Source organism: Pan troglodytes, chromosome 2 (assembly GCF_028858775.2).
Source record: "Pan troglodytes isolate AG18354 chromosome 2, NHGRI_mPanTro3-v2.0_pri, whole genome shotgun sequence".
Lineage (NCBI taxonomy): Eukaryota > Metazoa > Chordata > Mammalia > Primates > Hominidae > Pan > Pan troglodytes.
In genome coordinates this window covers 191,747,818-191,773,730 of record NC_086015.1, presented here as the reverse complement: position 1 = coordinate 191,773,730, position 25,913 = coordinate 191,747,818, and the positions used below count along the sequence as shown (strand labels likewise).

Below are 25,913 nucleotides of genomic sequence, written 5' to 3'. Positions count from 1 at the left end.
GTTAGGGGCTATGAGTGACATAATGGTGTGACTCCACTTGTCTTAGAAGGAAAACTGATTATATAATTTAGATTTAGGGATGAAGTTAATGTTTGTTTCTATAAAATTTTTATGGGAAATCAGTGGTGTAATTTGGTGATATGTAACAAAAGCCCTAATAAAGTTTATACTTTTTAAACCCATAGTTTCATTTCTTAAAATTTAGCCTATGGAAATGACCAGAGAGCATAAATGTTTAGTTTCAAGAAGCTCCGTGTTAATAGTGTACTTTATAAAACTAAAAGATAATGGAAAATTTAAATAATCAATACATGAGGATTGTTTATATACATTACAGTATAGTCATATAATAGAATACTACACAGTCATTAAAACAATGCCATAAAAATATTTCAAAATATACCAATAATCTAGCAATTCAACTTCTGGGTAGATACCTAAAATAACTAAAAGCAGGAATGCAGCTATTTGTACAATCATGGTAATATGTTCATAGCAGTATTATTCACAATAGCCAAAGGAAGAAGCAATTCAAGTGTCCACTGATGGATGAATGGATAAATAAAATGTGATATATATATATATATATATATATATATATATATACACACACATCTATATCTATCTATATATCTATACATATATATACACACACACAATGTAATAAGAAAATTCTGATACATGCTACAACATAGATGAAGCTTGAAGAGATTAAGCTTGAAGCTTGAAGAAACAAGCCAGTTACAAAAAAAAAAAAACAAAAAACAAATACCATATGGTTCTAGATATAGGAGGCCCCTAGAAGAGTCAAATTTATAAAGCTAGAAAGCAGAATGGTGATTGCCATGGGATGGGAGAAGGAGGAATGTAGCTAGCGCATTATTGTTTAATGGATATGTCATTTCAGTTTGAATAGATACAGTTCTGCTGGTGATGGTTGCACAACGATGTAAATGTACTTAGTGCCAGTGAATTATACGCTTAAAATTGGTTAGAATGTGAAATTCTATATTATGTATATTTTACCACTATATAATAAAAATAATAATATGTATCAAAATTTTTCTTCGTTTTAAAATTCAGTTAGAAAATATTGTTTTATACCTGTTGATAAGTAATGCATCTATCTATATCTCATATATACATATACATACATATATGGCTAGAAGGATCTATTCCCAACTGATAACATTGGTTATTTTAAAGGGGTTATTTTTGGCTATTCTATATACTTTTCCTATTTTGCTAAGTGTCTACCACATATTACTTTTTTACTCAAAGGAAGAAATATATATTATATAGGCATAGTATATATTATACATTTCTTATATATAAATGTATAAAAATAAATATATATTTAACATAATATATATCAGAAATATATACATGCATAGTATATATTATACATTTCTTATATATAAATGTATAAAAATAAATATATATTTAACATAATATGTATCAGAAATATATACATTATTTTAAAAACCAAGCAAACACACTCTAAAATATTGTGGTATTCCAACGTCCATGTGTATGTACATACAAAAAAAGGAAGAAGCATAGCAGAAAATTAAAAATGGTTTCAATGTATTTTAAAAGGTTACAGTTTTACACTAGGTGAGGCAGTTAAGAGAAAATTTTGTTCTCCGTTTTATGTTTTTGTTTATTTTCCACATTAAAGAAAAAAAGTAACCTTATAAATCAGGATAAATAGTAGCTGAAATCTGGTGATGAGTTAAAATAATCTCAAATATTATGCACGAAATAAAAATCACACAATTTTAGTTGGTGCCACCGAGTTCAAAACATTGCTGCCAATATACTACTGATACTAATTTTTAGTCCTCAATGAACACATAAAGCACACACACCGCACACACACACACACACACACCTAACGAGTCCCCGATAGTTTTTGCCACAGAGATGCACACATAAATATCTTACTTCTTTGAAATGTATCAGCACTTATTCATTTCACAGCCTTGTGCTCTGCTAGTGACGGGTTATTCTTAATAGCTTCAGAGCCAGAAATAGTTAAAACAGTATAGTCTGGTGTGGCACTTCAGAGCAGTTTTTGTCCCAGAAGCTTTTCCATTTAATCCTCACGACACTTATGATAGGGTATATGACACTGTGAAGAAAAACATCTCCCTGGACTTCTAGAGACCCCAATGTCGGTATGTCAAGGTAGTTTTCTCAAACATAAAATCAAGTCAATTAGGAGCACCCAGATGCTACCTTGAAAATCTTCATTTTCTAGTTCCTATTAAAAAGAGAAGCAACGATCCAGGTGAGGGCCTGCACTCACATCTTCATAAAGCTAGCATATCATCAGATTAAAACTAAGAAATCCAATATTTTAAGGAGTGTCCTCTCCCACCCCAATGACTTTCAAATGAGACAGAATGCCATCGGTTTTGAACTTGAGAGGTCTCCAAGGCTCCTGTTTATGTAAATACCCAGCCATGTATAATTAGTTCCTAGAATGAATATGGGTATTATAAATACCCATACAGTACACTCAGTTCTTAGCATGCATGTGTCCAGCACTGGATAAAATGCCATTGTGATGAAGGTGAAATCAATCTGAGTGTGTTCTATCATCTAGAAATGTAGTGAGAGAAGAGCCTATTTCCATAACAAGTGACCTCGTTTGCTGAAGCATCTCCTCAAGGGACCAGACACTTTTCTCCAATCAGGCCAGGGGTTTAGTGAAAAATACTGAGAGTTCAACCAATTAGCCAAGAAATAATAAAACTCAATCCCAGTGGGAATATTACAGGTGCGTTTTTATATGACTGGTAGCACTGAAAATTGAAATGATTCTTTTGGTGGACAAACTTGCAATGAAGAGCTATTAAAACGCGCATAAGTGATTTTACTTGTTTATATTAAAGGAAAAATCAAAGGATGGTTGAGAAAATCCTAGAACATTGAGCTAATGGAATGGTATGCAGCTGGAAAGCCAGAAAACATTAATTCAAAATAACAGTTTAAAAGAAAAGTAAGATAATGGTTCATATGTATATTGACAAAAACTATATAAATCAGTTATGTTTCAAGGTTAGCAGATATTTTAAAGATTTTAGCAATGTGATTATATGTTATAAATGTGATCACAATTTTTTTTTCTCCTCTTGATGCAGTAAAGCTTGTTAATTCTCTCTACTAGTTACCGTCAATGTTTCTACTTCTATTAACTTATTGGTGCCCTAGTCCAGTCCACTATGATTAGTGACCTAGCTTACTGCAACAAATACATACACACGTATATGTGTATTTTTAAAGAAACTGACTGCTTATTGTCCTCTAGTACGTACTCTATTCTAAAATCAAATTTCAAAAACTCAAATATGATTATTGCCTTCCTGTATTAAAATATCTCAAGAGTTCTCATTGTTCTTACCATGAAGTCCAAATTCTTTCCTGATAGAACTACTGTTTATCTTCTTAGCCTCCTCTCTTACTTTCCTCTACACAGGAGTCAACACTCCAGCTATCCTGTGGTTGCCCTGATTTGAACACTTTCCAACCTGCTTCCATCTCGCAACTTCTAACTGGTTATTCATCCTTCAGATTTCAAACGACATGATGCCTCCTTTAGGAAGCCAATCTGGAACCTCCAAAATTAGACAAGGTGCCCACCATTAATGTCTCTTTAACAGTTTGCATTATCCTTATGATAACCCTTACGTCTTGTTTTGCAATTACTTATTTAGTGTTCCTTTCCTCTCTAAACTCCATGTGGGTAGAAATTTGGGCTTTGATGGAAAGCCCAAAGGATGCTTAGGGTCTAGCAAAGAGATTTTTCCATACGTTTTTATTCAATAAAGTAGTTTTTTCAATAACATATTATTGAAATCAGTTTTTTTAATAATGTATTATTGGCAAATTCCATACAAGAGAGAAGTGTTTAATCAAATAAAACAATAAGGGAAATAGTTCGGTAACAGAATTGCCCACACTTCCCATCCCCCATCAGTTTTGTGCACCATTCATCTAAGAAGATTTAAGTATGACAGAAGGTTCTGTAGTTCAATCTAATTTTAAAAGTTCTGAGTTAGTTTGTAAACATTGGGTTTCTTAGCTGTAGGTAGCAGGACATTTGGAGAGTGTGGTTCACTAGTTTTTGTTTATAATCAACTACTGTAATAGAACCAACCATTCCTATCTTTTACTGCTACTCAGAAGCCATAAAAAGACAAAAGATAATAACATAGGTGGGATCCCATCTCTCAGGAAACTCTCAAGTCATTCAGGGGTTTCTTATCACTGAAATTTGTGTATCAGTGGTAGAAATTAAAATGTGACCACCTTGAGACAAGGGTCCAAAAAGAGCTATTTGGGGAATAATTTTTAACAGAGGATTCTTTGAGAAGAAATAACTAATTTATTTGTGCATAACTGAAACATACAATATTCTTCACATAATTGTAGGGTGTAAGAAATGTGAATATCACACATTTCTACATTTTCCTCAAGGAAACAAGGCTCAGGAAAGATTTGCCCAAAGTGATAAGGTCTTCAGAGGGTCAGGATTAGAACTCTGTTTTCCAGAGTCTGAAACCAGTGTTCCTACCATCACACCAGAATGCTCAGACTTAATAATAAGCCTACAAAAAAGTAACAAACCCAGTTTTGTTCTTTAACAAAGTGGATCTCAGTGTATACACACCAGGCAGCAGTGCATGGAAATCACAAATTAGGCTCAATAGGGACAAATTGGGTTGCTGTATTTTCATACAAGAGTTTCTAACATATTCACGGAATTCAGTAAAAGAAGCCACCAGTGTGAGCAAGTGGCTATATTTGCTTCAGTGGAAACAAACAGACCCTCGTTCACATACTTCTAAAAAAATTTGGGTGACCGAAAGCAAAGCGAAAAAGGAATAGGTGGTGTGTTACAGTTCTCAGAGAATTCCACGAGCAAAATTTGCTAAGACCTATCAAATATTTCAAATAAAATATTTGAAGGACATCATATTTAGAGCACATTAAGCTCCTAACAAAGTCACTAGATGTTTGCTCAGTTTTTTTTCCTCTTTGCAGAAACACTCTCATTTTATAATGATCACTGTATTACGATGATTTGAATGTATATCAGTTACACTATAGATTGTATAGGAGAAAAAAATTCTTCTTCTAACATATTTGTTCTCCAAAATGGAGTTGTCTGTCCACTGATTGTAGATGGATAAAAGGAATGGATCCCAGAAGGTATAATTTCCAAGGAGAGAGCACTTTTGCCACAGAGTAGGAGGAAGGGTAGAAAATGTTTTCATGAAGAGTGACTATTAGGGACAAATAAGAGCTCTATTCACCAAACCTGTACACATCCCTTTATCCCTGTAAAACAAGCTATGAAAGCACATAATGACTAACTGCAGCAAAATTACTCACATTCTAACTTTGCATAATCACTAAAATGGCTCTGGTTTTTTAACCCTCCCCCTTCAACAATTCTGCACTCTTAAACATTTTTTTTCAACCACAGCACAAATGGTTACAGCAAACGGGTGTACCAGGCACATCTGCTGCTTCAAAAAGAATTCACTCCCCTGTGCCAAATCCATGTCTATCGGAAGAAATAAAAATAAATTGCGAGCAGGTTCAGCAAATGCCCAGATAAACCCTGTAGTGACCACATGGGTCAGATTCATTTCTGGTAGTTGGTTTGTCCTGAAAAGGGTGAGGCAAAGGAGGGGTGATTTGGAAGCAAGGGACTCTCTCTCTCACGCCTGTCTTTGTCACTCAAGAACTGAATACGCAGTTAAGGTAGCTCCCTTCTCGATTTTCTGCACAACTATTTAAAAAATAGGATTGTGTTTATATAATCCCATAGGTGAAGGGCAGTGGGCAATGTGTCTTGCAATATATGGACAGTGTTCTTTAGAAACAACAATAATAATGAGAACAACGACAGTCTTAGTTTGAATAGTCCTGCAAATAATCTTTCCTATTTTTTCTATTTATATTTCTAACAGCTTTGCTGAAAGCGCCTACTTGATATTTTAGATCATTCAGTGCAGTAGATAACCTAGAATTTGGGGTACTAAAAAATTATGTTTTCTCTTTTCTACACACTATTAGCTGGAAATCTGAGGATGGCTTTTGAAAGAGAGCACCATTATTTTGACCATGGTACAAGGTGACCAAGCTCCATGGCAGAGCAAGGGGAGGGTGGCTAGCCCAAGATCAAGGTGTCAGCACAACTGCTGAAATCCTCATCAGCTGGGGGCTACAAATGACTGATGGGGGTTCATTCATTCGGGTCTTATTCCTCCAGTGAAACTTCCTTTTAAAGGTAAAATGAGGAATTAGTTTATTATTCTTCTTTCCTTTTTAAAAGAGCAAACATCAACAAATTCAAAGATAAATATTCTTTGGGACACAATTTTAAATTAGGACAAGAAGTACTGAAATTCCTGGGTTCAAACAAATTCACTTATATTGTTTCTTGGGTTTCAATTTCCTCTTTATAAAATTAGGGGATTTGATTGAAAGAATTCAAAGAATTTGGGTAGCTTAAGGTACCTAAGGGACGTTTTTGGGCTCAGATAAATTCTGATACCTAAGGTTCTTTGGAACAGCATATAAACAGAAAAACCTTTCTCAATCAAACATTATTTTCATAATTTATCTTTATAAATATCAGGAACTGTAGAGGTAATAGGATACTTAATCCCGTTATGCTATAATGTTTCAGAAAAATAACAGGATATAAATTCATACATATATCATGATAAAAGTCCTATATGTGAATAAGAAAAACAAAACAAAAATTATGAGTGGTAATTATGAGTGGTGTCAATACAGATATTTTGCTCTTTTTTCTCCTTTCATTTTCTTTTATAAAATGAGCATGTATATTTATATTTACAACAAAGTAACTTTATTTACAGAAAAAAAAAAATCCTATCTCCAAATATGTTTTCCTTTCAGAGAACACATTGGATTTTTCCCAAACCACCCAAAAACAAAGAAATATGATATTTAGTTGGCTCAAAATTTAGACTTCAGATTTCTTTTTGAAAAATGCAATCATTCAGATAGTCATTGAGCATTTACTGATCACTTTCTAATTACCAGGAATGTTGCCAGCTACTGGGTAAAAAGTTACCATTTTTGGCCTCACTGAATTCAAGTACAGACAGAGAAACAGGCAGAAAACCAGTAGAATTTTTTCAGAATTCCAGAAGTCTTACAAATCCTACTTGGAACACAGCGCTCCACTGCAACCCATTCATTTTTTAAACAGAGAGCTGAGTTCTAGCCAGCTAAAGAACACTGGCTTAAGAGCAGGGAACCAGGGTCCTTTTCATTCCACTCTGAACTGCTGAATTGCTTTAGGCACATTCTTGTCTGTGTGACTCAGTTCCTTCCCCTTCAAGATTCTGGGTAAAAATAATTCTTTATACTTTACATGGGCAGCTGAATTCAAACGTCTTCTCCTAGTCTGTTCTCCCTCTTGATATTCCATGTGTAAGTGCTATGGCCTAGGTAATTCTTACACATTCTTAAGTTTGAGTACCATTGTTCTAAGCTATATAACTCAGGAAGGGGGCCATGTTCTAATATTCCTATCTTCAGCCTTTCATAACACTTAGAACATGGGAGCACTAAGTCTATGCCATAGAAGAGTATCAAAACATCATAGAGCTCTACTTACCATTTGATCCAGCAATCCCACTACTGGGTATCTACCCAGAGGAAAAGAAGTCATTATTCGAAAATGATACTTGCACACGTGTGTTTATAGCAGCACAATTCACAGTAGCAAATCGTGGAACCAACCCAAATGCCCATCAATCAATGAGTGGATAAAGAAACTCTGGTGTATACATATACAGTGGAATACTGCTCAGCCATAAAAATGAATGAATTAACAGCATTTGCAATGACCTGGATGAGATTAGAGACTATTATTCTAAGTGAAGTAACTCAGGAATGGGAAACCGAACATCGTATGTTCTCACTGATATGTGGGAGCTAAGCTATGAGGACGCAAAGGCATAAGAATGATACAATGGAGTTTGGGGACTTGAGGGAAAGAGTGGGAGGGGAGCATGGGAAAAAAGACAACAAATATGGTGCCGTGTATACTGCTCAGGTGATGGGTGCACCAGGATCTCACAAATGTCCATTAAAGAACTTACTAATGTAACCAAATACCACCTATACCCCAATAACTTATGGAAAAATAAAATTAAAAAAGAAAAAAATTATTAAAGAGCAATGAATGAATGAATATATTAAAGTATGAAATTATTCCTCATTTTCCTCTCTACTTAATTTTCTCTATTTAATCTGTGTGTGTGTGAGAGAGAGAGAGAAGAGAGAGAGAGAGCAAGAGTGAACACCTCTATGGGATCTACAACAATTGGAATTATAGAAATAAAGGAACATGATAAGCAGATCAGCTACATCATTATTAGGCAGGAAAAGGAGAGAAAATCACAAGGGAAGAAAGAAACACACACACACACACATCAGGCATCAGAGGTGTAATCTGTACAGTTATTCATTCTATTCCTAGATTTCTTCATCCAATAACCTAGAAGCAAATAAATAAATGAATCAGAAAAACATACACTTTTCCATGGATACAATTCATGGAATGGTAGGATACAGAATTATTCAAGAAGAATTTTTATTATTGTAAGAGGAGAGTTCAACTTTGTATTCACTGTTTTCATGTTTTTAAATAATGTTTAAATAAAATAATATTATTCATTGTTTCTTAGACTTTTGAGAGAGCTAGGCAAGCCCTTGTGTAAGACAGTGTATTCATTAAAACAATGATACGCCAGGTACAGTGGCTGACACCTGTAATACCAGCGCTTTGGGAGGCCAAGGCAGGCAGATCACCTGGTTAGGAGTTCAAGATCAGCCTGGCCAACATAGTGAAACCCTGTCTCTACTAAAAATATAAAAATTAGCCAGGCGTGGTGGTGGGCACCTGTAATCCCAGCTACTCAGGAGGCTGAGGCAGAATTGCTTGAACCCGAGAGGTGGAGGTTGCAGTGAGCTAAGAGAGCCCCACTGCACTCCAGCCTGGGAGAAAGAGTGAGACTCCATTTAAAAAACAAAAACAAAACTAAAAACAGTGATACTCATTGTAGAAAATATGAGAAGTAATAACAAGGTTAATAAAGAAATAAAAAATACTCGTTCAAAACTTTAGTGATAACAACTGTTTTGGTAACTTTATTTTCATGGTTTGTATTTCTATGTATACTTGTATCTGTGTGTAAGTGTGTGTGTGATTGTGTGTATGTGTGTGTGTGTGACTGTGTGCGTGTGTGTTTTGTATAGGTGATGGTGCTTAAATGTGAACCCTCTTTATGTGTGGCTTTGTATCTTATTTTTCATTTAACATTATATCAGAGATTATAAATTTTAAAATTCTTCAAAAATGTTGTTTATAGTGTGATAACCAAGCAGTCAATCTGCTTTAACAGATGCATATGCTCCAATGCACTAATTTCCTATTTATCATACATATTTAGTTGCAAAATCAAAACCAGAACAAAAAGCACTAAGATTTTTCCGCTGTCCTGTATTATGCTATTCTATCATCACAAAGTAGTTTGTTTCTGTTAAAAAGATTTGAGGAGGTGCAATAGTATATCAAAATGCCAGGCATGCACTTCCAACAAAATGTCAGCTCCCACCTCCACACTTCTCATGTGTATCAGATAATCTTCTTTCAATCAGTCATACAATATACATGCAATTCAGACCCATGCCAAGTACCTCACAGTTAAACCCTCTGATATTGAATTCAAAAAGCCTTGTTGTCTCAAGACAATTGATATTAGAGATTAAATATCAAAGACCAGTCATTTATTGTTGTTGTGAGTACCATTATTATTTGTATTATCACATTCCTTCTGTCTCTGTATCAGGTAGACTGTGAGGAACTCAATTGTAGAATGACAGGATCAGGGCTGTGTTGAAAAAAATATTAATCTGGCAGCCATATGCTTATGAAGGGCATAAAGGAAGCCAGCCTGGAAGCTACTGCAATAATCCAGGCAAGAAATGATGAGGCCCTAACTAGGAATAGAGAGTTTGAAGGAAAAAGGCTCCCAGAGCATTAACTACAGAACAAATACTTTCAGAAATGTTGTTCCAGCGTATCTTTTTCTAGCATCTTTTACTTTGTACAATAATATTTCCTAATATGAATATGTATGGAGCAAATGAGATCCACTGGCTGGTTTAATGGAAACATTATGCTCAAAGAGATCTGCATTAAGAAAGGTACTAGACTGGGGCTTCAGAACAAAGGCAGATAAATGCAATAACAGAAAAAGGCTATGTTAACACTGAAGGCCTACATTCTGCTAGTCAAATTAGTTGATGTTCTTCATATTTAATAGTCTGGATCCTTTAAGAGAAAGGGTGATTTATTTCGTTTGGGCAGTGGTCATGCCTATGTCTTAAAGAAAATGCTAGACAATTTTGTGGGAAAGCACAACATAAGTGTCCAAGTGACCTAAATAATGTTTCCTCAGACCAAAATTCCAAGAAATAATCTTGCCTCCGATTCTGAAAGTAATCCTCTGGCTGTGGAGGCTCCTATGTGAACCCTCAGAGGGAAGGAGGAAATATAAAAGGACAGAAAATCAACAACAAAAATCCTCAAGCTCCACTGTATTTATTTCACACACTTCTTAGATTTGTCTAAATAGTTTAAGTAAAACTGGGAATTTAGGGTCAGAAAGGACCATCAATTTGCCTTTGTGAAATAAAGCACTAAACTGACTCAGTTTTCCAGTGGTGCTGAACCTCATAATTGAAGGCCTTAGAGATCACAGGCTAGTTAAATATAACTCAATTCCAGAGACCTAGCAACACTGGGTCTGCATTCCTACATGCAGCCTGGGTTAAATCTGGGAGGTTGGTGAGCCCTCCTGCTTGCCACAGTCTTCACCACTCTCTAGTATTCTCCAATCAGAGGTCAGTTGTCAGTTAACCATTTATCTTCTTGCTTTCACTGTGGTCTGTCCTATAATAAAGGGTGAAGTGAAATACTTCTTTTGCAATTATGTCTTTTTATTTTTTTAAACACAGCCTTGCTGTGTTGTCTAGGATGGATTGCAGTGACGCGATCTCAGCTCGCTGCAACCTCTGCTTGCCAGGTTCAAGCGATTCTCCTGCCTCAACCTCCTGAGTACCTGGGATTACAGACATGTGCCACTATGCCCGGCTAATTTTTGTATTTTTTAGTAGAGACAGGGTTTCACCATGTTGGCCAGGCTGGTCGCAAACTCCTGACCTCAAGTGATCCACCCGCCTCGGCCTCCCAAAGTACTGGGATTACAGGCATGAGCCACAGCGCCTGGCCAAGAATACATCTTTTTTAAAAATGAAAGAGTATTTGTTTTAAAAGATCTTGAAGAACATGTAGATTGCTCCTAGATATTCTCTATGTAAACAAAAAGCATCTATATGAGGAGAACACAGCACACAATACCATTATAAAAGAAAGCATACATTTTATCTGCTTCAACTTTTTACATTGCTCACCTGGGTCTGCTACACTGCAATTACCACCCTAGAATACATGAGCTGTCATTCAGCAGTGCAGAACAAGAAAGGTTACTTAAGTATACGAAAGAGTGCTGTGCAGTGCAACGTAAACAAAAATTAGACATGACAACAATGCTGCAACAAACTGAACTACAAAAACAGAGCAAAAGGGGAAAACAAAAATCAGGCAAAACTGTTGCAAACAATAGCAAAACCTTCATCTTTTCAAATGGAGCTACACAAGCTACACATTTCAGGTCTTTAGTTCAAAATATGCTTTTTAAATAAATCTACAGGTTTTATTTTAAAAATGTAGTAATAAAATATTCCCTGATAAAATTTGTGAAATTACCAATTACCATGTTTTATGATTTGTTTTTAAAATATGGCAAATGAGTAGCTTCAATATATACAAATTAAACTACTTTGAGCCTCGCAAGTTTTCAGTGGTAAAGAAAAAAATGCAAAATAACTTTTATCATAGGATACAGGATGTTAAAACTTTATTTCAGGATATAATCTTTTTAAAGACATACTGGCATTCGAGTTTTCAAAATACATCTATTGGGCTTTAACCCACATGATCATGACAGGAAAATCATGCAGGCATTGAGAGCTTCATGTCTATGTGCATAAACCATACGCTTATAAATATCTTATTTATCTAATTATCCAGGATAGAGAATTGGCATTCATAGGACAGAAGGTAACAGATCTGCTTTCATTTTTCTTTAAATAAAGGAATTCATCATTCTTTTGCAAAACTTGAGATCTAAATTAGGGAAGAAACTCAATAAGAGGAACTCACATGTTGCTTAAATGGACTAAATGCATTTCTTATTTGTGTTGCTTTTAATTTTCAGATCTTTGCCAATGCCCGGAAGTGATAGGCTTAATGCAAAAATAAGGAACCACATCATGTACACTCAAAAGTATATCAAATTATGTGTACATATATATGTACATATATGTACATATATATGTACAAATATATGTATATAGATATAAAAAAATCACCCTCTCCCCTATCTATTTCTAAGCACAGCAGCTCAGCACAAGGCACTGAGTTTTTGTAGTAGGGAGAAATTTATCACAGGAAGTCCATGGACTCAAGAAGTTCACAAACCAGCAAAAGAGGCAAAATAAACTTGAAAATAACTATAAAGTATAGTTGCAAATGCTAAGTAAGACAGAGAAGTGTATGAAAGTTCCAGATGAACTATGCTCAATCTGGCAAGCAGAGGGTGGCTCTCTGAGCCGTATCTTCGGAGGTGCATGGAATCACAACACACAGACAAAAGGCTAAGGTGTGTATGGAGAACAAACAAATGTGGCAGAATTTAATAACAGCTAGTACATACAATCTACTAGTCCTTATTTAAATGCTTTACATATAAGTGAGGAAGAACCTATTATTACCTCATTTTGTAGATGAGGAAACTGAGGTATGTGAGCTTAAGTAATTTGACCCAGGTTTCAGCATAAGCTACTGTTGGTATCTGAATCTACACATTGTGGCTCCAGAGTTGTTGTGTTAGCCACCTCTACACTCCATAAAGTAAACGAGACGAATCAAGACTGAAAAATTAGACCAGGACAGATTGTGAAGGATAACATCTACCTTTAATTTTAGTTGACAACTAATTTAATAGAATTAAGGGACAAATATTAGGGCATAAGAAGGGCAGGGGAGGGACACAGTGATGAAAATAATACATTGTAGAGACAGCAAATACTTTCTGAAGAGAGGGGACCGTTTTTTCATTAAGAGTAAGGACACACACACCTCTGATGCAAATTACTTCTGTTTAGCTGAGGGTGACATTTTGTCTTGAAAAACACAGCTTGCAAAATGTTATTTTACTGAAGCCCTACTGTCAGAGCTGTATACGCTATTCCATATCCACATAGGATCTCAGTTTAAAAGATAACTATTATTTTTAAATATCAGAGTTTGTCTGCATGTGAAATGTGAATTTAAAATTCTTTCTTCACAGGACAACTAGGGGAATTTAAGTATCGTGCTAACACATTGTGAAAATTAAAACATCAATGATGACCACAGAACCAGATGCATGACTTTCCATTCATTAAGAAATATCATAGCCCAATGTACTGTATATTTGGAATTATCATGTTTTGTATTGTTTGAGGTTTTTACAAAGTAGGGTTGGGGGACACAAAGCAAGTAGGTAAATTATTCCCTAAACCTCTTAAAGAGTGAGCTCATCGACAAATAAGAAACCTATTTTATTTTAAAGGAAGCCAAATAATAGTAGACCCTACAAGATTCGCAACTTATTTAAAGTCCTGAGTACATTGCATCAGATAATTCTGGCCCACAATCTCTTAATCTAAATTCCAAATTCAACAGATACAAATCATATAACCACTTTACGAAAGGCTGTTTCAAAGTACAGTGCCTTTTTATTAGCCTATTATACAAAATTATGGTAATTTCTTAATAAAGTTTTGGAAACAGACCACATTATTAATTGTATGGCGTATATAATATTTAATTAAAGATGCATTATGCTGATAGAATTTAACATCTGGCACTCTGGTTTTGCAGACCATGGAGTGTAGTAACAACATGAAAATAAACAATCCCTATAAATGTCTTCTTGGGCTCCAGTCTTCAGTAGAGTGCCAACTTTCTTTAAAACAACACTTAAGGGGCAAGCGCGGTGGCTCACGTCTGTAATCCCAACACTTTGGGAGGCAGAGGTGGGAGGATCACGAGGTCAGGTGTTCGAGACCAGCCTGGCCAATATGGTAGAAACCCCCGTCTCTACTAAAAAATACAAAAATTAGCTGGGCGTGGTGGTGCGTGCCTGTAGTCCCAGCTACTCGGGAGGCTGAGGCAGGAGAATTGCTGGAACCCAGGAGGTGGAGGTTGCAGTGAGCCAAGATCGGGCCACTGCACTCCAGCCTGGCGACAAAGCGAGACTCCAACTTAAAAAAAAAAAAAACAATGTTTAAGGACTATTTTGCTAAAAATACCTACGAGGAGGGGAGAAACTCCCAGGGAACTGTCACATATTACACTGCTCAGCATTCTGCAGTTTCATTTCTCATTGAAGTATCTTTTCTGTAAGCATGTTTTAGTAAAATGGGTGCTGCCTGAGGACCCTCACACACAACTAATAATTACTAATTTTTGAAACAGACACTCTAACGACTTTTATTAGTTTAACAGCAAGTTGTCTTACATGTACTTTCCAAAGTTTTCTAGACTCCTTTCTAATATCAATTAAACATGGTCCACAGTGGACTAATGAGGCCTATTTAGTAGCAATTCATAATTTACTGTGCTCGTACTGTTCCCTGCAGGGCTTTTTTCGCTCACTAAACCATAATCATATCTCATTACCATTGTTTCATTACTACATTTTTTGGTTTAAATTTTGTTGCTGGCATTTAGTTAAGAAAAAGACTCTTTCATATTACGTATAGAACATTTTCCTCTTAAAATGTCAAACCAATATGTTTCCACCTGAAAAACACTGCACTCAACGTAAAACAGGCAATCTCAACAACAAAAATAAAAACAACAAAAGAATATTTTTTCCTCTGATTTAAAAGTTATTCGATTTTGCTATAAAAATGGAAACAAATCTCCATAAAGCTAATTTATCTGGTAGCAATTTAACTTGTTGTACTTTAAAAGTAGAATGCAAAAGATCTTCACACCTCTTCCTGCCCCAAAGAGACCCTTTCCAGAAAGCCTGCCATCTTTTATTACAAAATGCAGTCATAGACCTTATGCTATAGCACCTTAAAGATGGATGCACAGCCTGTAAAACAGTGTTATCTAAAAATGCTGGTCTCCATGTAGACTTATATCTGTACATAAATATACAGGTATGTTTACATGTGTGTTTGCATATATTTCAAACACATTCAGTAAAGAAACAGAAATAATCTTGGAACTTCAGACATAAAACAAATACATTTACATGTTTTCTACTTTTTCCCTTATGAAATACCTGTATAAATGTACAGTAATAGCAGGTTTTTAATTGTAAATGGTTTTGACGTTTTCAACTTCAGAATTTTAAAACATGTATTTGTAGCCCAGGGGCGAAAGCAGTATGTATGTCTAAGCTTTAGGACTAAAAGAAGAATGCCAAGTCCCCTGTGCTGGTCCTTTCAGTTGCAAAAGGGACCATTTCTCCTTGTCTCTTCCCTTTTTTACTAGGGGGCAGTGCTGTCAGAGTTGTGAGAAAATCTTTTCTACTATACTCCCCATGAATTCATTCAGTTGCCAAGGATATGGCTCAAGCTCAGAAGTCAGCCTTCAAAATAAGGAGAGGAAGAAGGAAAAACAAGTAAAATTAACTGATAGATCCCAACATAAAATGATGCATCTTAAGAGTAGAAAAATACAAAGGGGAGAGGGTTAAGACAGTGCATTTTAACAACCCATTGAATCTTCTTATAAAAACAAGGCATTGACATGCTAAAGGCAACAAGCTTAATAAGTTCTAACATGTTTTCCACCTTTTTGAGGACTCTGATTTCTCTAAATGAGTCACTGGTTCTCTGCAGAATCATATTAAAGTTAGATTATGCCGTGTGACTGACTGATTTATTTGTCCCTTTAAGTTGCCATCTGAAACATGAGCTCTGAGAGAAGATCAAACTTCACCAATACTTGCCAGTCCTCAGTGGAAATCCTAGAGTAATTTCTTAAAACCAACAGTAAAAAAATTTCTAAACGCTTTAGGCAGTGATGCTTCATTTCAACTACATGAAAAAACTTTCATCCAAGTTTTAAAAAGTGTTATAAAAATGTTACATGAATGGAATTTTTCAGTGAGGGATAAATTTATATCACAGAGAGAACTCAGGCCATCTTCACCAGTTTTAATGTTTCAAAAAGGGTTGGTAGAAAATAAGAGATCTGGGGCTCCGAAGTAAGATGATGTTGAAAGTATTGAAAAGACCCAAATAAAGAAAATGAAAGGAAAAAAAAAAAAAGAAGAAGAGAGACAAGCAAGGGAACAGGATGTAGAAATGAATAATTTAGATATACAGCATGAGGAATAAGCCATGCCAATAAGTAAAAAAACATAATTTAAATAGAAAATGGCTTGAGATTGTATTAAGTCATGGCCAACTTCACACACACACACACACACACACACACACACACACGACTAAAATTAAAAGAAACATTTAAACTTATTTTTCTAATCTAAAATGGGAAAGAAGCGCTTACTTTTTAAAGAAAAATTCCTCATTTAATTCTTTCTCTTATCAGAGAACCTTCTTTGTCAGTTTTAACAGCAGATTAATCACTTTCGCAACCTACGGAAAAAGTTTTCTGGAAAGCATAACAGCCTACAAGTGTAAATGACAGTATTACTTTTCCTGCAGCTCACCCGCCTACAAATTCTCTCTCATCCATGACTCAGCATGAGGTAAAAGGAGCTAATGAAAAGGGCCACATTTCCTTTTAAAAATTGTGAACTTTCTTTCAAAGTGCAGAACTATTAAAAAAAATCCCCCAAAAGCTTGACAGAAAAATGAAGTAGCTCTCCATGAATGTTTGTCAGTTATATACCTAGAAAATTTCTTCCAAGTAATGTTAAAAATCAGCTTGCTGTTTGACTCCCACCCGAGGCCAAACGCTGTACTTGATTGGGGATGTAGTACTTACACATATCTATTGTACATTTGTAGGATTATGGGGCAGCAGGGGGCAGGGATAGAAATGTCGCTTTGCTGAAACCAAGACATCAAGAGGAAAGATGAGAAACACAGAACTTTGTGGTCAAGAGAAGGGACTTGTCCTGGGGCTTTCCCTCCTTGTAAAATACCAATTAATTTGATTTTGTGAAGAAGCTCTCTAGAAGCAGTCTGGTTCCTAGGGAGAAATTACAGAGGTAAGAAAATTCTATTTTATGATACAGAAGGAAAGATGGGATCACTTTGTTGTGTGTGCACTGGCGAGACAGTCACACTATAAACATTCATCAAATATTTACTGAGTGTCCAATCTCTGCTAGACACTGTGCTAAGCTCTTGGCAGCTGAGACTAAGAAGTTTAACAACGCGGTTCGGGTCAATGGTCATCGTCCTCATGGAACTTAAAATGGGTGGAAAGAGGTTATCATTTGGGAGAGGCAGTGAGATAATGATCATTTGCAGGGTGGAAGGTGTAGGGATTAGGAAGTTCAAGGAGAAAGACACAGGAGAACACAGCAAGGACATTTAAAGTAAATTATACCAGAGGAGTGTGCTGAAAATGTCTTAAGGGAAATGGCATCTATGTTGAGACAAGGCAATAAAAGACTGAGGTAGTGAACAATATTCCAGGCTAAAAACAATACCATGTGACTCTCCAGTGGTGGCTCAATGTCTCTGGGGATCAGAGCAAAGGCAGTGTGTGGCTATAGCATGGTGCATAAGCGGGGTGGGAATGAGATACTACACATCTTCTTCATGTATACCAGAGAGGTATGCAACATCTAAAAAGAAAAGTTCAATTACTATTCCTATTTCGTACGTGGAAAACAAACCAAAAAAGGTTATTTTGTCCAAGATCACATAGTTATATGAGATTCAAACTCATTTCTATTTGACTTCAGAGCCTGTTTTCCTAATCACTGTCTTATACAACAGGAATAAGGAGATAACATATTAGACAGGAAAGTAATACAGTCAGACTTGCATTTTAGGAAAGCCTTGGTGGATAGATTGGGGCGATGGTAGGGAAATGGATACAAGGAAACCCATTAGGGGGATATCACCAATGGTCCATGAAAGATGACACTGATCTGAAATCAGGTACCAGCAGCAGAAATGAGGAGAAGTAGAAAGATTTGTGAAATATTTAGGAGGTAAAATTGATAATAAGGGAAAGAGAGGGCTTAGAAATAATACCTAAACTTCTGGCTTAGGAAACTGGTTCGATGGTGACGCCACATACCGAAACAACATTGGAGTAGAAAAAATTCCTGAGAGAAGTGGATGAGTTTATTTTGAAAACACTGAGGCTGAGATTTCTGCAATACATCCAAATGCACCTGAGCGATAAGCAGTTAGAAACAATTGAATCTGCAGAGCAAGTTTACTGAAACAAATTTATATCATATTGTAGAGCTGATAGTTGAGGCCATAGTAGTTAAAGGCTCTCTTAACCAAATGAGGGAAGTGAAACAAGAGCAGGCCCTAGGAAAGACACCCCTCCCCAAGCCCCACCAAAGGAAAACAACATTCAAGCCCAGGCATGGTGGCTCGTGCCTGTAATCCCAGCACTTTGGGAGGCCAAAGTGGGTGGATCAGTTGAGGTCAGGAGTTCGAGACAAGCCTGGCCAACATGGTAAAACCCCACTTCTAATAAAAAGAAAAAAGAAAAAAGAAAAAAAAAATTAGCCAGGCGTGGTGCACACCTGTAGCCCGTAGACACAGCTACTCGGGAGGCTGAGGCAAGAGAATCGCTTGAACCTGGTAGGCAGAGGTTGCAGTGAGCTGAAATTGCGCCACTGCACTCCAGCCTGGGTGACAGAAAGAGAGTCCATCTCAAAAAAAAAAAAAAGAAAAAGAAAAAGAAAAAAGTAAAATGACATTCAAGGAGAGGGAGACGAAGAGCCACTAAGGAGAGCCCTGAAGTGAAATTGTTCAGAATGGTAGGAAGAAAACCAACAGAGTGTGGTGTGCAATAACTTTGAAAAGTTGGCAAGATGGCCCAACCATGCCACAGATTTACATAAGGGCAAGTACAAAAAGGGAAACTCTGAAAAAAGCCTACCGAAAGAAGGTCATGTGTTGGAAGAGTCGGCTGAAGTATTGAACCACAGACTGTAAGTTGAATGATAAAGGAAATATAAGAGACTGGTGAGGAAAAAGAAAGGTAATAGAAGGTAAATATGCTGAAGAAAAGTAGAATAGGAGTTACCTGAATGAGAGAGAGTGCTGGAAGAATGAGGGGTTGTGTTCCGAGGCTGGTTTTAATTTTTACGATTTAGGAGGTAAAATAGAGCGAAGCAATGATAAGATCCAGGGTATAACCAGGGGCTGTAGAGGCTGCAGCTGAATGGAGATGAGAGTTACAGATGAGTGAGTTGGGCCCTGAGCCTCCCAACAGGACTAACAGCCTGGGTAGTGGCAGGAGAGAGTTGAGCCACTTGTCCTGTGGTCAATGAGTAAAGTCCAGGACCAGGACATTAATGAATGACAGCAATGTGGAGAAAAGAGTATTTAGTCAAATGTTTCTAACCTTCAAACAGAATATAAACAGTACTAAATTGCAAGTTAAGAATGCAAGAGAGACAATCAACTCTGTATTTAAAACTAATACAAAAGACTGTCTGACCCACTGTGGTTCTGTTTCCAGGGCAGACTGGTGGAGCCTATACAGGTCCAAGTGTGCCCGAGGTAAAATGCCAGTTTGTCCACATTTACTGTTCCCTAGACCTATCATCACTTCCAGTCACCATCTCCAACGACAATGCTGGCATTCTCATGGTTCTGCTTGAACCTTTATGCTCTTCCTGGATTTTTTTTGCCCTGAGGTATCTGTTGCTTCTCTACCACAGATTTAACTTCTGTAGAAAAAGACTACCCTCCTGTGATGGTCCATTTGTGTGTTAATTTTTTCAGGCTAAAGTCTCCATTTATTCAATCAAACTCCAATCTAGATGTGGCTGGGAAGGTGTTTTGTACATGTGATTAAAGCCTCTAATCAGTTGATTTTTAAGTAATGAAGAGTACACTAGATAACCTGGTTGAGCCTGATTCAATCAGTTGAAAGGTCTTGGAAGTAGAGCTGAGGATTCCTTAAAGCAGAAGGAATTCTCGTTGTGGAGAGTAGCTTCATCTCATGCCACAGAGTTACAGCCTGCCCTTCCTACTTGCCTAATCTGTAGATGTTAGATTGCCTAGCCAGCCCACAAAATCATGCAAGCTACTCCTTCCCAATTAATCTCTTAATATATATCTTCTACAGATTCTGTTTTTCTGGCACTATTTTCTGTAGCCATCATCCATCATATAGGCTAATCTTTGACTTTTGGTGGGAAACAAACCATTCATAAGGTGTACTGATGTTGCTGCAAGACCAATATGTAGACCACTCTTGCTACATAATGATTCCCACCCTAAATACAACAAATACTGCTTCTGAAGAAACATGCCTTCCTAGTATAAGCTAAGAACACTACCAGTGAATTTTCATAAGGACCTTTCAATAAGATGGAAACTCTCTGAATCCTTTAGAAGGTGTCAGCCATCTCATAAGGAGAAGAAAAGAAAGTACACAACATAAAAAGCTACCCCAAATGTCTTAATACTCATATAGACAATGAGGTCATGAAAATCAGGAAGAGACCAGCAGAAGGTAGAGAAAAACATGATTAAAGAGGCAGAGGTTGTTGATCTTACTGATAATCTTTTATAAATTTTATCTGCCTATAATTATAATTAAATACTAAATGTTTTGAGTAAGTTTTTTTTTTTTAATTGAGAAACAATTCTATTGAGAAAATACTTAATTTCAAGAGTATGACTCTCATGGAAAATATAACACAATTATGTTATTTTTCTGGTTAAAATAGGTCTTGGTACCTTGTCAATTCAGTTATTGCATGGTAGTACTATGGTTTGTATAAGCCGAGGTTTAAACCTGAGATCTTAACACATTGGGGTTTTTATTTTATTTTATATATGTGTGTTGTGTGTGTGTATTTGCTTATTTAATTAGAGGCAGGGTCTTGCTCTGTCGCTCAGGCTGGAGTGCAGTGATGCAGTCATGGCTCACTGTAGCCTTGACCTCCTACCTCCTGGGCTCAAGCAAGCTTCCTACCTCAGCCCACCCCCAACACCCCCAACCCCCAACGAGAGCGGCTGACACAACAAGTGCACGCCATCATGCCTGGCTAATCCTGGCTATTTAAAAAACTTTTTGTAGAGACAGGATCTCACTATGTTGCCCAGGCTGGTCTCAAACTCCTGTGCTCATGAGATCATACCGCCTCAGCATCCCAAAGAGCTCAGATTACAGGTGTGAGCCACGGTGCCCAGCCTCATTGGGGTTTAAAAAAAAAAAAGCGAGATTTAGAATTGTTAATAAAGTTAGATATTCAGTTACTAGAAGTACTATATTTAAAAATAAAATTTTAACACGATCGCTTTTATTGCTCTTTAATTTTAGTGTAGTTTTGTCCAGTTAACACAGAAACATGATGAACATGTATGATCTTTCTGTTTTGAAATAATTTAAGTAATTACAGAATGTTTTTAACATTTCAACGTGTTAAGACCTTAATATGACACCCTTATTGTTCACATGATACCTGAAGTTCCAAAGAGGACATATTACTTTTCCAGTGTCATAGAGATTGGGTGGAACCCAGTCTAGAATGTCACTTTCCGACCTTTTTTCCCAGTGTTCTTCCCACTGCTCAGTGTTGAGTAAGAGAGTTTTAAAACAAATTCACACACACACCTCCATGTTCCCTGCTCTCCCCACCCTTAGTAAAATCCCCTGGGATGCTTTTGGCAGGATTCAGCGATGGCTTTGGCAGCTCTAGCCACGTTCCTGGAATCCATCTGCAAGTGCTGGTCAGCAGAGCCTGCTTCATTCCCTTTTTGGTATTAGTCAGTAAAGGTTAAGTGTATGTGAATTATCATAAGTTTATTTTTAGTCTCCCACTACCCCCTTTTTTTTGGTAAGTGATCAATGACTACCAGGCACAGGAAATACATTTCACTGAATGATTTTCTAAAATCAAAACTCCATCTGGGCTGGAACTGAGACAGGATTAGGAATGACCATTTATAACATTAATATCAGCTACACTAAACTACTGAAAGATGCTTAGAATGGGGAAAGGGTCTTCACCTTTGCCTGAAAGTACTTCCAAGGCTGAATCCTGGCTCCTCTGCTAGCCAATGTGTTGTGTGTAATAGCAGCACATGCAGCTGGTGATCACATTGTGACTCAGTGCACCATGGGGGGAGAGGGTCGGACGGATGAGGAACTAACTCAGAATTGTAGAACAGAAGTCTCAGCTAGCAAGTACTAAATGTGGTCTCCTTAGCTGAACAAATCAAGTTGAAAGAAAAAAAAAAGTGAGGGAATGAGTTGCTAAAGTTAGTTTCCTTAAAGTGAGAGATAATATTTCCCCTTTAAAAATTAAAAGACACACAAAAAAACCTGTCACCTTCATTGTGGATTAAGTTAATATTATAATAACTAAAACTAGTAGCATAGCATGGACTGATGAAGACAGTATTATAAAATGAAAATTAGTGTCAGTATAGCAGGGGTAGTCCTGGGGTGGGGAGTAAAATTCATAGCCACAGCCATCTGGAGAAAGAAGAAAATAAAGTATATAAGCTTTAGCTATTAGGGACCCAAACTCCTGGCTGCTAGGAAGGAGGCCAATCAAGATTTTATGAACCTTAAAAGAAAAAAGGAAAGGAAGAGAAGGAAAGTGGGGAAAGGGCAAGGGAATGAAAGGAAGGAAGGGAAGAGGAAGGACCATAATGGCCACTCCACTTGAAAGGGGTTTACTGCAACCACCAGTCTTATGTGTAAATGTTCTCTCTCTTCAGGGTAGTAGGCAAGGATGGTCACTATATATTGAAATTATTATTAAAAACAATAGTTATATCTTTGTTTTGAGATAGATTCAAGTACAGAGACAAGGACAAGCCATCATCTTTCAAAAATCTCATCTCTTTTTCTACTGTAGTACATTTAAGATCTAGGTTTCACAGTTTATTCTGTGAAAGATTCTGGTTAGTGACTTTCTGGAAAGAAGGAAGGCGGCAGGGAGGGAGGAGAGAGAGAGGGAGATGGAGGTGGGGAGAGGAAGACAGAAGGGGGAGAGGAAAAGAGAGAGAGAGAAAGAAAGGGCAAGAAAGAAGAAGGAAGGGGAGGGGAGGGGAGGAGGGAGGGAGGGGAGGGGAGGAGGGAGGGAGGGAAGGGAAGGACAGAAGGAAGGAAGGAACGAAGGAAGGAAGGAATGAAGGAACAAAGGAAGGAAAACAAAGAGAGGAGAGGAGGGAAACAGTAGAAAGGAAGGGAGGGAGAAAAAATGTAATAGTTTTTATAATTTGCCTTTGTAGATATACTAAAGTTTTTTTACTTGCAAAACATATGTATATACATACATATACTTATATAAATTTATTAAAATATATAGTATACATACATTTATAAATATATTAATTACTGTATGTAAAACAAAAGCAAAGTAGGCTCGTTAGAGAAAATTTAAAGATAAGTAGAGAAGTATAGAAAGAAGCCTGTTCCCAAAATCCCAGAAATAACTGGTTAGTGTATATTGACCATTACATTTCAAGAAATACACACATGTACTTCTATATGTATGAAAATATATTCACAATTAAGATAACATATAGATTTGTCAATCATATTAGGCATGGAAGTAACTAGGGTGTATGTCTTATTTCACATAAGAGAAAATTAGATGAAAATAATTTGTTATTGTCAGGGAAATAACAGCATTAGGATTTTTTAAATCCAAAGCCCTACAATTATACATAGTGAATAGCAAAGATATTTTCAGATTAAGTCTTACAAATCTAGAAAGTGTGAGGCAGAAAAAGCCAGTGTTTGAGAGCTCAGTGATCTTAAAAACAACTACTGTCTTACAGGGGATTATTGCCACTTTGCCACTTCCAAAATGCTTCTTACTCCTTTCTACACAACACGTCTGTATGATTGCCAATGTTATCCTTCCATTTTACCCAAGGGGAAATGAGGCTCCAAGATAACCACGCTGATTAATGTCACCAACCCAGTAAATCATGGAGAAAGGACTTGGATGTCTGAAAACAAATTATTTTACAAGAGGAAAAGTTAACAAAGAATGTACAATGTTTTCTGAAAATGTGTAATTCTCTTCATCGTTTTGAACTATGACTTCTGGAAATCCGCTCACTGGTGATGGAGATAGTCACGGAAGTATCACCCATCAGGACACAGTAAGATGCAGCCTCTTCTCCTCCCTGATTACTAACATTTTGGACAAAATATGCCTACGATATGTAGCAAGACTAACATAATTTTCCTGTTAGAACTTCAAGAATTAAGATTCAGTGTTGCTAATCCTTGATTTGTTTTCTGCAATACAGAAGACAGGCCCTGAGACTCTGTGGTGACTCGGTGGTATAAAGCGAAGAGCACTGGACTGCAAATAAGGAATCCTGTACTCAAAACCCTGCATCACAGAAGAGCCTTGCAAATGAGCAAACCCGTCTCCTTACCTTTACCTACTCTACAAAACAGAAAATAAAGCCGATGAAAATCATAGAGGTACTAGGTAATGTGCCTGGCGCCATGTGTGTTATGCAGAATGAACTACTCAACATTCTACCAGCCTACCGTTTACCATCTCAGAGAGTGAGTCCACAACCCACTAACATATAATGAATGTCCTTTCCTCCAACCTGGTACCACTCAGTTCAACAGTGGCCATATCAATTCAATTGTTTAAATTCTGTGTACTTAAAGGAAATTCACCAATTGGTTTGAACCAAAGCAAATTCCTGCCCTATTAGAAGTGTGCAAAGACCAAAGAATATCAAAGGACTACAACCTTTTCTGAATCAAGTCTGGATTTAAACCAATGGCCTTAAATAAAATAAGAAATACTAAAATAGAGAACATTAGCCTCAGTAGTTAAGAGCAGGGCTTTAAATCAGTGGACCTTGAGTGCTTGGGGGTGGAAAGTATCCAGATGACAGTCTTCTTCTCCAATAGGGCTTCTTTCCAAACATTTCCATGCATGTCTACTCACTACTGAAAGCTCAGGGTCCTAAAAGATCATCACATTTTATTCCTCAAATCCAGTCAATCACATAGAGGCATTTTCTTGTTTGGCTTGATAGAACAGATGAGAATGATCCCACATGATCCTAAGAGGCAGGAACAACTGGTGAGAACCCATTTCTCAGCATGCTTCAATCAAGAAGTCCACGTCATCAGCAGCGCTAATTTAATTTAAAAAAAGCGGTGGTGCTATAATTGGCTTGCCATTCTAGCTAGTGGGTTTCCAGGGTAACCGTGTTCTTGCCACAGATAAAATCTACCTAGTAGCACAAAGACTAAGGGTTTGAGAAGAGTCAGCATCAAATGAGAGGTCAAGAATTCAGCCTGAAGAGAGCTACATCAAAAGCATATTTAGTTAAGGTGGACCGGATCCAAAATCTGAGTCCTGCCACGTACTAGCTGTACCATTTCAGAAAAAAATATTTAACTTCTCTAGGCCTTGTTTCCTCATCTGTAAGATGAATACAATAATGGAACCTGTTCTTGTTAGGATTGTTACAGGAATAAAACAGAGAACTTAAACATTAATTTGTACATTTTAAATCCAGACTAAGCGTAAAAT

At 36.7% G+C, this 25,913-nt stretch overlaps 1 protein-coding gene and 1 long non-coding RNA gene across 17 annotated transcripts in view; one reads left to right on the top strand and one right to left on the bottom strand.

Annotated features, from left to right (window-relative positions):
* Positions 1-24,922, top strand: part of LOC107970867 (uncharacterized) — a 71,093-nt gene extending 46,171 nt beyond the window's left edge. The window contains exons 7-9 of the long non-coding RNA XR_008547186.2: positions 3,485-3,640; positions 24,273-24,504; positions 24,655-24,922. This is a non-coding gene — a long non-coding RNA (uncharacterized LOC107970867). The remainder of the gene's footprint in view (positions 1-3,484; positions 3,641-24,272; positions 24,505-24,654) is intronic.
* LPP (LIM domain containing preferred translocation partner in lipoma) overlaps positions 1-25,913 on the bottom strand; it is a 726,282-nt gene that overhangs the window by 279,848 nt on the left and 420,521 nt on the right. Inside the window, exon 1 of one of the 16 annotated variants that reach the window (XM_063807422.1) lies at positions 16,766-16,910. The exons of the other annotated variants lie outside the window; for them this stretch is intronic. The gene's annotated coding sequence lies outside the window, so the exon portion shown is untranslated. Of the gene's footprint in view, positions 1-16,765; positions 16,911-25,913 lie in introns of those variants that run through there. 16 annotated transcript variants of the gene reach the window in all.